Genomic DNA, 12,323 nt, shown 5'->3' with positions numbered 1-12,323 from the left:
GATTGTGTTCCTTTTATATTTTCCGACGATAGATGCGAACGATTCCGGAGAAGAAGAAGAAGTGGTTCGGACAAGGATTTTATTTATATTGACGGGATTCTTATATTGATGAAGTTTAAGAAGTCCAGGGACAAATAAGCCAAGGCAAGCCATCTCTTGATCTCTGATTGACGTGTCTCATATTGTTGTCACCTTATTATTACTCTTGTCTCTTGATCTTGTGTGTGTTAGTCTCTTTATCTTGTCGATGCATGCTTTGTCTTAAGCATGATGATCCTCTTGGTCATACTTCATGATCATCTTAGTAATTGTTGGTATACTTGTTGATCATGGCTATGCCATCCTACCTTGTTGAGTTACATGCTTACCTTAAGCATGTGACACTTCTTGTCGATTCACTCCTACACCCCTTGTGAGTGTAGTAGTAACAACATCATGATCTTGGTGTACTCTCATTTTGAGATGAGTATGCCTACCTACCTTAGGTATGTCAAATATCGTTGACCACCCTCACTTCTATTAGTGTTGGTTGGTTAACACCACAAATCTGAAAGTATTTTCCCTCTTATGTTGACAACATGCATGCTTACCCTAAGCATGTATGCCCCCTTGACCACCTATATTAGCATCTTCTTAGTGGCATGATGATTAACATCATGACCCTTGTTTAATCATACTACTTATGTTGTCCATATGCATGCTTATCCTAAGTATGTATGATCCCCTTGACACCTCATTTATCTCCTCCTTAGTGGTATGATGGTTGGCATCATGCCATTGTTGTCTCTTAGTTCTTACATGAAACCATAGGTTGGGAACCCCTTGAAAAAAATACCTTGTTGAAAAGAATTTTTGGAAAACCTTAGGTAAGTTGGACTTACCTAAGTGTGTGTTTATGAAGGAAAAGGATCTTGGCAAAGATGGTTGGAAAGAGAATCTTGTTTATGAAAACTTTGGCGCCTAAGTACTCACCCATGACAATTAACCAGCGCAACCACATTATCCAAAGTGGGTACGGGCTTAGTCTGACGTCTGTTGAAATTGGCATGAGCCACCTTCACAACTCTCTAGGAGGGTCGCGATGACCTCTGACACCGGGTTGCGCTCTGAAGGAGGCAATACACCGCATTAACTTGCAGCCGGACGATTACTGAGGGTCTTCTGTCATGGCGCCGGAGATACGCTCAAAAGGAGGTATGCTGCCGGGGTGCCGGGAAGGGGTAAGCCCGCAGGGAAGGACTCTTGTCAAGGGAGACAGGCGAAGGACTATGAATGATTATCCGAGTCTCGCATACTTTTGTATGTCGAACCGGGGATGATCCCGGCGGATTTATCGGTTCTTGTGGGGAAAGTGCGCACACTCTGCAGAGTTAAATCTATTCGAATAGCCGCGTCCGCGGTCATGGACGGTTGGAATGGCTGTTGCTTAGCCTGATGAGTTTTGGTTTACAAAATGGTTTGGCAAAATGAAAGGAAAGAACTTGTTTTGAAGTACCGGAAGGGTACGGGAAAGGTTGTGGCGACCATATGGAGATGGTCGGGAAGGACAAATAAATTGGGTTACCCCATCCTACTCGTTTTATGTTGTGGAAATCTTTTGAAGTATCTTCTTCAACAAAGATATATAGATGTCATAGGGTATCTTTTGAAGTATCTTCTTCAACAAAGATATATAGATGTCATAGGGTATCTTTTGAAGTATCTTCTTCAACAAAGATGTAGAGATGTCGTAGTCTATCTTTTGAAGTATCTTCTTCAATAAAGATATAGAGATGTCATAGAAACCTCTTAGTGTCCCCTTCAACTCGCGATGTGGGATGCTATATCCACAAGAGAAACTGAATTCTCTTTCACATGCTATATCCACCAGAGAAACTATTCTTCCTCTCTTGTCTTCTTTAGTTAGAATTGTTATCACCTTCTTGATGGTTTGCGAGTACAATTCAAATGTACTCACGGCTTTGTCCCCGGCTATTTACTTGGCCAGACCTGGAGGACTTCGACAGATGAAGAAGGAGTTGACGACGTCTATGCGAGCTAGGAACGTCTTCCCAGTCAGTTGCCTGTAGGGTTAAGGCAGATGACTTGGGCTCTACGTTGCTGTCCCGGTATGGATGTCTAAGTTGAGAATAATCAAAAGCGAGAAATCCAATGCGAACTTTCTCCTTAGACCTTTGTACAGGCGGCATAGAGGTACCTCTTTGCGACACTTGGTTGAAACATATGTTATGCAATGATAATCCATGTAAATCCAAGCTAATTAGGACAAGGTGCGAGCACTATTGGTAATCTATGCATGAGGCTTGCAACTTATAAGATGTCTTATACATAACACATATGATTTATTACTACTGTTGACAAAATTGTTTCTATGTTTTCAAAATAAAAGCTCTAGCTCAAAATAGTAATCCATGCTTCCCTCTGTGAAGGCCCTATCTTTTACTTTATGTTGAGTCAGTTTACCTACTTCTTTCTATCTTAGCAGCAAACACTTGTGTCAACTGTGTGCATTGATTCCTACATACTTACTTATTTGCATTCATCATATTACTTTGTGTTGACAATTATCCATGAGATATACAAGTTGAAGTTGAAAGCAACTGCTGAAACTTATATCTTCCTTTGTGTTGCTTCAAAGCTTTCTACTAAGAATCTATTGCTTTATGAGTTAACTCTTATGCAAGTCTTATTGATGCTTGTCTTGAAAGTACTATTCATGAAAAGTCTTTGTTATATGATTCAGTTGTTTAATCATTGTCTTTACCATTACTTCGAATCACTGTATTCATCTCATATGCTTTACAATAGTATTGATCAAGATTATGATAACATGTCACTTCATAAATTATCCTTGTTATCGTTTACCTACTCGAGAGCGAGTAGGAACTAAGCTTGGGATGCTTGATACGTCTCAAACGTATCTATAATTTCTTATGTTCCATGCTACTTTTATGATGATACTCACATGTTTTATACACACTTTATGTCATTATTACGTATTTTCTGGCACTAACCTATTGACGAGATGCCGAAGAGCCAGTTGTTGTTTTCTGCTGTTTTTGGTTTCAGAAATCCTACAAAGGAAATATTCTCGGAATTTGACGAAATCAACGCCCAGGGTCTTATTTTTCCACGGAGCTTCCAGAAGACCGAAGGGGATACGAAGTGGGGCGACGAGGCGCCGCCACCTTAGGGCCGCGCGGCCAAAGGGGGGCCCGCGCCTCCTTATGGTGTGGGCCCCTCGTCAGCCCTCCGACTCTGCCCTTCCGCCTACTTATAGCCTTCATCGCAACCCCTATACCGAGAGCCACGATACGGAAATACTTCCAGAGACGCCGCCGCCGCCAATCCCATCTTGGGGGATTCAGGAGATCGCCTCCGGCACCTTGCCGGAGAGGGGAAATCATCTCCCGGAGGACTCTTCATCACCATGATCGCCTCCGGATTGATGTGTGAGTAGTTCACCCTTGGACTATGGGTCCATAGCAGTAGCTAGATGGTTATCTTCTCCTCTTGTGCTATCATGTTAGATCTTGTGAGCTGCCTATCATGATCAAGATCATCTATTTGTAATGCTACATATTGTGTTTGTTGGGATCCGATGAATATGGAATACTATGTCAAGTTGATTATCAATCTATCATATATGTGTTGTTTATGTTCTTGCATGCTCTCCGTTGCTAGTAGAGGCTCTGGCCAAGTTGATACTTGTAACTCGAAGAGGGAGTATTTATGCTCGATAGTGGGTTCATGCCTCCATTGAATCTAGGACAGTGACAGAATGTTCTAAGGTTGTGGATGTGCTGTTACCACTAGGGATAAAACATCAATGCTTTGTCTAAGGATATTTGTGTTGATTACATTACGCACCATACTTAATGCAATCGTCTTTTGTTTGCAACTTAATACTGGAAGGGGTGCGGATGCTAACCTGAAGGTGGACTTTTTAGGCATAGATGCATGCTGGATAGCGGTCTATGTACTTTGTCGTAATGCCCCGATTAAATCTCATAGTAGTCATCGTGATATGTATGTGCATTGTTATGCCCTCTCTATTTGTCAATTGCCCAACTGTAATTTGTTCACCCAACATGCTATTTCTTATCGGAGAGACACCACTAGTGAACTGTGGACCCCGGTCCATTCTTTTACATCTGAAATACAATCTACTGCAATAATTGTTCTTTACTGTTCTTCGCAAACAAACATCATCTTCCACACTATACATTTAATCCTTTGTTTACAGCAAGCCGGTGAGATTGACAACCTCACTGTTACGTTGGGGCAAAGTACTTTGATTGTGTTGTGCAGGTTCCACGTTGGCGCCGGAATCCCTGGTGTTGCGCCGCACTACACTCCGTCACCAACGACCTTCACGTGATCCTTGACTCCTACTGGTTCGATAACCTTGGTTTCTTACTGAGGGAAAACTTGCTGTTGTACGCATCACACCTTCCTCTTGGGGTTCCCAACGGACGTGTGCTTCACGCGTATCACTTTACACTGATAAATTCAACCACTGCAATCCTGTTCTGTTTACTTTCTGCAATCATGTTCTCTTTAATTACTGCAAACATCTCCTTCCACTCAATACATTTAATCCTGTCTGTTCAGCAAAACCGATGAGATTGACAACCTCACTGTAAGTTGGGGCAAAGTATTTTGATTGTGTTGTATGCAGGTTCCACGTTGTTGCTGACGCCGGTAATGCGTCTTGCAAATAGTCAGCTAGCAACACCTTCAGAATTCACGTCTTTCTCCTACTGATCGATTAAACATTGGTGTCTTATTGAAGGAAAACTTGCTGCTATGCTCATTACACCTTCCTCTTGGGATTTCCAACAATTGCACGCCGTCACTGGTCACAACGTCCCAGCCTGAGAGGTAACCAATCGGCTTATTGTTTGCCGCACTGGCCAAGGCTAGACCTTGCGAGCTACCTAACACACCTCTAGCAGGCCATCAGTTTATAGATACGTCTTTGACAAATTCACCGCCTCCATGAGCCTGCTTATAAATAAAAAATTATTAGTGCATCTCCAATAAATGATCTATGGAGTATATAATACGTCTAGTGCCTCTAAAACAGGTTTTTAAGGCATTTAGAAATAACAATCGTGTTCGAGCACATGCCTCTATCCAGGGGTGTAAATGGATAGTATAATTTCGGCACCGTACACGTTTTCGAAACCATTTTAATTAGAGTATCCATATTTGGTTTGAAGGAATCCGATGGATAAGGATATCTGACTCTTTTTTTTTTTGAACAGGGGTCGGTCCCGAAGGACCTGGAGCTTCATTAATTTCCGTCGGTGGAAGTACATCTTACAGATAGGGCCTCAAGTACACAAGAAAATACACACAAGCCCTTACAATTTGCATCTAGGACCTCAAAGTAAAACTGGAAAAAGCAATCAAGTCCCACTCCTTCTCCACCATGACGAAACTGGAGCTTAGCACAGCCAACCTCAACGTCACCGGGGACGACACCACTTGGGACGTGGAGGCGGGAGCCTGCTGCACTAGAGCCGAAGGGCCTCCGAAATGGCATAGCAGCCTGGAGGTTGTAGTAGACCATCTGATGCCGGCCGGAAGAAACCGTAACCGACGCCTGAGGTGGGAGCGGTCGCCTTTCGACCATGAAGAACAACGGCGGACTCGCCGTCGTGAGGAAGCTCCCAGGAGAAGCATCGTCGCTCCCCTGCTGCAGATCTGAATACCACCAGGCAGGGACAAGGAAACCCCTTTTTTCCTCGCCACCATGACGAGAGGAAAAAGAAGGCTCCCAGATCCGACCGAAGGATCCAGAACTACACAGATATTCAGCCTTATTGATGGAGGATTCCACTGCTCTCTTCCTCACCACCTTCGGCTTCTCCCAACGAAGCTCCATGGCGAAGAGAAGAACAGCAAGACAGCATGGGATCCGGCCGGAGAGATCCCACGCCAATCTCCTGGCATATAGCCAACTACCGGCAGAGAGCCAAACATCCATAAAGGAAACTACCTACTGCTATACAGGGACGGGTCCCTCACCCAGCTCGTCGCCGGCGACCGCCGGAGAGGAGGGGGAGGGGCCAAGCGGCCCGGATCTGGAGAGCTCTGGAAAGATAAGGAGGGTTCGAGAGGAGAGGAGGTGGGGAAGATAGGATATCTGACTCCAAACATGACACCAGATACAGTATAGGGTATGGTATGCCAAATATAACCCAGATATCCATATCCGAAAATTATTTAGGATTACCCGATGATTTTATCCAAATAATCTGATTTTCATCTAAAACATCAAAGCTAATATAGCATATTTAGTAGATAGTGTGTTGCCAAGTTTCTCCATTAAACAATACCTCACTTACATAGAGTCACTCTATTTTGTATGGAGTCCAAACTTGCGAGGATGCTTGGCTATCACACCATGCGTTGCGTTATCCCAACGCTTATGTTTGTGTTATTGTATCCATATGAATCTACTTTTCTCAGGTGGTTATGTTATATTTATCCTATCGTATTACACTATTTTTGTATGCGTGTTTGTTAAATTCATTTTATCAATTATTTTGATTGTATGGTTTACCGACCTGCCATTATCCAATTAATTTTGTTTCCGCCCCAAATCTGCTCCATTTTCGTTCCGAATCTATGGTCTCGCATATCCGTATTTGAATTTCCAGCGGTCATTATTCGATCTGCTCCGAATCCCTTGAGAAAATATGGTATAGGATATGGTAAAGGTAAAAACTAATCCAATCCATTTACACCCCTACCCCTATCTCAATTTGGTGGCACAATTTTTTGGGGGGTATCCACAACATTTCGCCATCTCGTGCTGACAATATGGGGCATCCCACAACAGCCGCGAGAGAAATTGACGCAACGCGCGAACCCTAACTATTGTGCTGAATCTTCCTCCCACTCGCTCTCCCGCAACGCACGTGGAAACATAGATTTGGCATCGTTGTCGTACCAGGCCTCACCGAGCTCCTTCGAGCATCCCAAAAGCTTCGTCACCTCTCTTGGAACCTCTCTGCGGATGGCTAGCCAGGAAGCTCACAATCAAATTAATCAACATTGCCTCCTCAAAGTCCGCCCTCCTTTGATTCGGCGTCGTTCGGTCTTCTCCGGCACAACATGCCCCTTGGTCACAACCGTGTTTAGTTTCTGGTCCTCCCGGAACTGTCCTATGTCACCCTCTCACTCTGTAGCATCGCCATGTCGGTCATCATCGTCGGTGTCGCTCCGGTGGTTAGTAACCAACAACGCCATCCCTTTTTGGCGCACCTTGGCCATCAGCATCCAACGGGCTGGTTCGCGCAACCCCTCTTCGTCCTCCTCCATCATATGCTTGGTTGACAGGGGAGCAGTCGGTCGTGCTAACAATAAGCATGGTGCTAACCCCGTTATAATATTTTCCATAATTTGCAGAAAAATGTTTAACCTTTGGAGAAATGTAAAACAATATATGAAAATGTTCAAAGAAAAAGCTCTATCTCCCCGTGTCGAAATCATGCATGTCCAAATCACTTTTAACTTGTTGATATGTCTAAGGTGATCTTGCCAGGTTATATTGTGATATGTTTATATGTGTCAGGTTTTTTTTTTATTCTCGGGCCAAATTTCCGAAATTTCACTAGACGCTGGTAACCGGTTTTCTCTGTACCTAACGATATAAGAAAATACCAGCCGCTATTTTCCAAAAATTGTGTAATCTCATCTCAATTTTTTGTGTGTAATCTACTCAAATTTAAGGAATTCTGATAAATTCTAGATAAATTTTAAATTTTGTTTTAAAATCTTAGCAGGTAATTTTCTGGTAACCATTAATACTAGTGCCGGACGGTATTTTTTAAAGAACGGGAAAATAAAACTTGTATGTGCGGTGCCTTGAATTTTATTATCTCCTGCGATAACATGTTCTATTTTATGTCATCTGCTACGGTAGAGAGTGTTTGGGTGCCCTGAAACTTCCTGTATGTGTTCTATGATACTCCATCACTAGTGGAAAACGGGGCAATAGGCCCGGTCCATTTGGGCCTTTAGACCCGGTTCCCGAACCGGGACCAACTAGGCGGGACTAAAGGGGGTACCCTTTAGTCCCGGTTCAAAGATAAACCGGGCCTAAAGGCCTCGACACGTGGTGCGGCCAGGGAGCTCGCGGTGGAAGGCCTTTGGTCCCGGTTCGTGGTACGAACCGGGCCTAGGTTCCTCTGCCGCGGCAGAGAATTGCTATTTCTCTGCCGCGGCACAGGTTTGGGCTGTACCAGCGTCTCTGCCGCGGCAGAGAAACAGAGCGTTTCTCTGCCGCGGCAGAGTTTCAGCAATGCATATATATCATTCAAGAAACCACAAAAAATCGTCATGAATATATATAGACATCGTCAACAGTACACGACATCGTCAACAAGTACACGTAATGCATGCATATATTTACAATACAACATGTCCTCGACGAATTTCGCTCCCCGTCACGATCCGCCGATAGTGCTCTCCACCTGGGGTAAGGACCTCGGTAATAAAGAATCCCGCGATTTCCTCTTGAATTGCTTTTATTTGATCCGCTGTTATGAGAGTGTCCCGCAGGCGTGTCATCTATATTTAAAAAAGGAGATCAATATATGAATGGAACTCAATACAATAGATGGTACTAATTAAGATTAATTGTGAAAATTTGTTATCGTACACGAGTGTGGTGTATTTGGGGATCCCCACCCTTGGGACAGGACATGTCACGCATGAAGGTGCGGACGTAGTATCCACATAAGTTATTCCCTTGTTCCTGCCTCATACACTTTACGAAAAAATAGTTCGATCAAACTAATAATCAAGCATCGTATTGAAAGTAAATATCATATATAAAGTTTCACGGACATAGCTATATATATAGTACTACTTACAGGGTAATCTCTAAATGTAAGCTCCGGTTTCCATTCACCCGGAACAGTATTGATGAACCGTTTCCAAGCCCTGCCCGGCAAAAAATAATGAGTAAATGAGTAATTGATTAGTTGATGATATCTTCGAATTAGAGCAGATGAAGATGCCAATACGAAATTGATTGAAACTACCTCCGGAGGATGGCAGCCATGTCCGCCCATTCCGCATATTCTTTACGTTTCGAGTCCATGACGTTTACGACTCCAAGGTGAAGATCAATGATTAGGAGAATAAAGTGGAAACTCGCACAAGCATAGCTCAATGATTACGAGAATAAAGTGGAAGGTGCACAAGCATAATGTATGTTATATATAACACTCACTTGAAGTTGTAGGGAAAGAATATATCCTCTTTGTCCGCTTGCTTCTCTAAAAACATTACGATGTTGTCCTCTCGTGTCCTTGGGGTACCGTCGAACCGTAACTTCATGAACTCGTGTTTGGGTCTATGAACCCCAGCGGTAGGAGCTTGCCTCTTTTGTATTCCAGCTTCTTCATTCTGCATAATTAAATGTATAGCGTACACAAAGAATATAATAAGGATAATTGTTAGTGCAAATGAATGAGCTACAAACTTAATTACACAAATAAATCACTTACGAGCAGTAGCAACCGATAACAGCTTTGTCGAGGGCGTCTTGATTGAATAACCGAAACAGTTCTTCTATCTCAAGGTTTATCTCGTCTTCCCCCGGAAGTAATGCTCATCTCTAAGATACACCGTGAGGTAGCTTTCACTTCTTCGACAGGCTTTCGGGTACCATTCATGCAACCTTCGCATCCGAGTCCCTAGACGCGCGAGCTCGCCAGGTTTGACGAGATCTTTTCCGTATCTATACGTGTTTACCACTTGAGCCGTTGGATAGTAATCTTCGTACTCAACCGATGCTCCCCGAGCTCTAGCCGCCCGTTCGATCATCGATGCCGTCTCCGGATCATGATATGGCTCCACGATGAAGTGGGGTGCGGCCCGAATGTCCTGCTGTCCAAGCGGGGCGACTTTTTTTGCTTCTTTGCTCGCTCTAGAGGACTGTCCAAGAGAGCGGTCATAATCAGCTCTCAGCTCAGGTCTCTTCATTCTCGTCTCGGCAAAGTGCTTCACCGTCTCGCGGTCGAATAAACACCTTCTTCGGCGCAAGAAACGCCTTTTGCTCTTCGGTCTGCTCATGTGGTAACAACTCCGGAGTCTCGTGCCCTCATTGGAGTTGATGATCTCTTCGGAGCCGTAGGAGGTGCCGCGGACAGCTTCCTCTTTTGCTTAAGTGGAGGCGGCGGAGTCTCCCGACGAGGAGGAGGAGGAGGCGGCGGAGTATTTTCACGCGGAGCGAGACTGGTCATGGATAGGGGAATCATCATCGCGCACAGGAGAATCATCACGCGGAGGAGACTCGAGGTGGCGGAGGAGGCGGAGGTGGCATGCTTGTTGGCTTCTCACCCGGAAACACAATGTTCTCCTTCCGCCATTGCACGGTGGTTCTACGGGCTTCTCCCAGTTCTTTGATTTCCCCATCTTCACCGCAGGGTGCTCAAGCACCAACCCCTCATAAGCTCTCATCACTTCATCCACCATCACAACAAGCAAAGTCGTCTTGGACCGAACGGCAATGGTAAGACCTTGTAGGTAAGAGGATGCCGACCGCCGCCTTGAAGGATAGGTTGAAAACTTTAACATGCAGCTCACAAGGACGGCTCTCGGTGAGATCATCCACGGGGGTAGCGAGGAGGCTCGACCACCTGGTCATCATCATCATCATTATCCACCTGCCGAGAGGAAGCCACGCCGCTTTTCCGGTGTGGTTGAGATTGCAGCGGGGCGATGGCATTGAGCGAGTGCAGGATCTACAGCCTGCCCCCGAGCCATCTGAGATGTAAGTACTTGGGTTACCATGGTTAATTGGGCTTGCATGGTGCTCATACCCTCCTCTAAGTTAGCCAGGCGGTCTGTTTCCCTTGCCTTCCTCCTCTCATGGCTTTTATCGGGAAATCTCTTCCTTTCCGCAGGAAAGCCATACTTCCACGGAACGGAGCCTGCCGTGCCTCGTGTTCGTCCGCCGTGTTCTTTGTTCCCAAGGGCGCGTGTCAGCTCATCGTTCTCTCTTTCGGGCTGGAACAACCCCGCCTCCACGTCCCTATGTGCTTTTTCCAGGGCATCAATGGGAACCTTCGGATGAGCTTTCTTATAGATGCACTTCCCTGTTTCCGGATCCAACGTTCCCCCAATCCCGTAGAACCACTCCTTGCACCGTTCGATCCAACCGTGTGTCCCTAATCTGATCCCTTTACTGGTCAGTTCCGCCTCAGCTGCCTGCCACTTAGGACGGTTAGCCCCGTATCCACCTGGACCCAGAATTTGGTGATATAGCTTCAACGCAGCATTTGCCTTATTTATTTCCGACCTTCTCTTAAATTCTTCTGACTCCGTGTCTGTACTTCACGAATTCTTCCCGGTGAGTTTTTACCTTCTCATTGTCCGGAGTCTTCTTTATCTTGATAAGGCGGCGCAATCTTTTCTTGTGGCTCTTGAATAGTTCGGCCATCTTCTTCTTGCCAAACTCGCGGAGGGCCTGCTCCATCTTGGCCTTTTCGGCGTCACCCCCTCTTCGGGTACTATGTTGAAATGTGACATGAGCTTGTCCATAATGCTGTTTTTGGCTACATCATCGATATAAAGACCTTGACCTTCTTCCTCTGCAGACAGCACTAGTCCCTTCGGCTTGTGCCATTCTCGAACGGTGATCGGGACGTGGTCCCTAACAAGCACTCCGCATTGAGCTATAAATGCCTTTGCACCTTTCTCCGGAGCAATCGGTTTACCATCCTTTTCGATGTGGGTGATGTCGTGCCTAACACCGTCATCCAACTTTTTGGCCGGGCCTCGCTTCCTCGACTTTACGGAAGAAGTGCTCGATCCGGAGGGCTAAAAAAGAAATAATTCATAGTCGGTACAATTTAATTAGTTAATGCATCTAGTCGATCAACAGCGGCTTAATTAGTTTATATACCTCGGTGATAACTATAGTTCGGGAGCCATTATGATGATCTTGTTCCTCACCGGCGCCACTAGGATCTTCTTCCTCAATATTCTCCGCTCCCTCACCGGAGTCATTCAAATAAGTTGCGGTGACATCGTCACCGCCATCATCCGGAATAACGTCGTCGTCGCGATCATCCAGAGTACCGTTTGCTATGAGTTCCTCCATGAAATTTTCTTGAATTTCATCTCTCTCCATGCTTTCTACAACGACCTGCAAGCTATACATAGGAACCATCATATGATCAAATTAAGGATAATGCGAAAACTGAAAATGGAGTTACATATGTGTAGTTCTTAACTAAGGATCGATAATATAGTGCTGAAAGCGGATACTGCAGTTACATGCATACATAGATCGG

This window comes from Lolium rigidum, chromosome 2 (genome assembly GCF_022539505.1).
Source record: "Lolium rigidum isolate FL_2022 chromosome 2, APGP_CSIRO_Lrig_0.1, whole genome shotgun sequence".
In the NCBI taxonomy this organism is placed as follows: Eukaryota; Viridiplantae; Streptophyta; class Magnoliopsida; order Poales; family Poaceae; genus Lolium; species Lolium rigidum.
Note: the sequence above shows the minus strand (reverse complement) of the source record.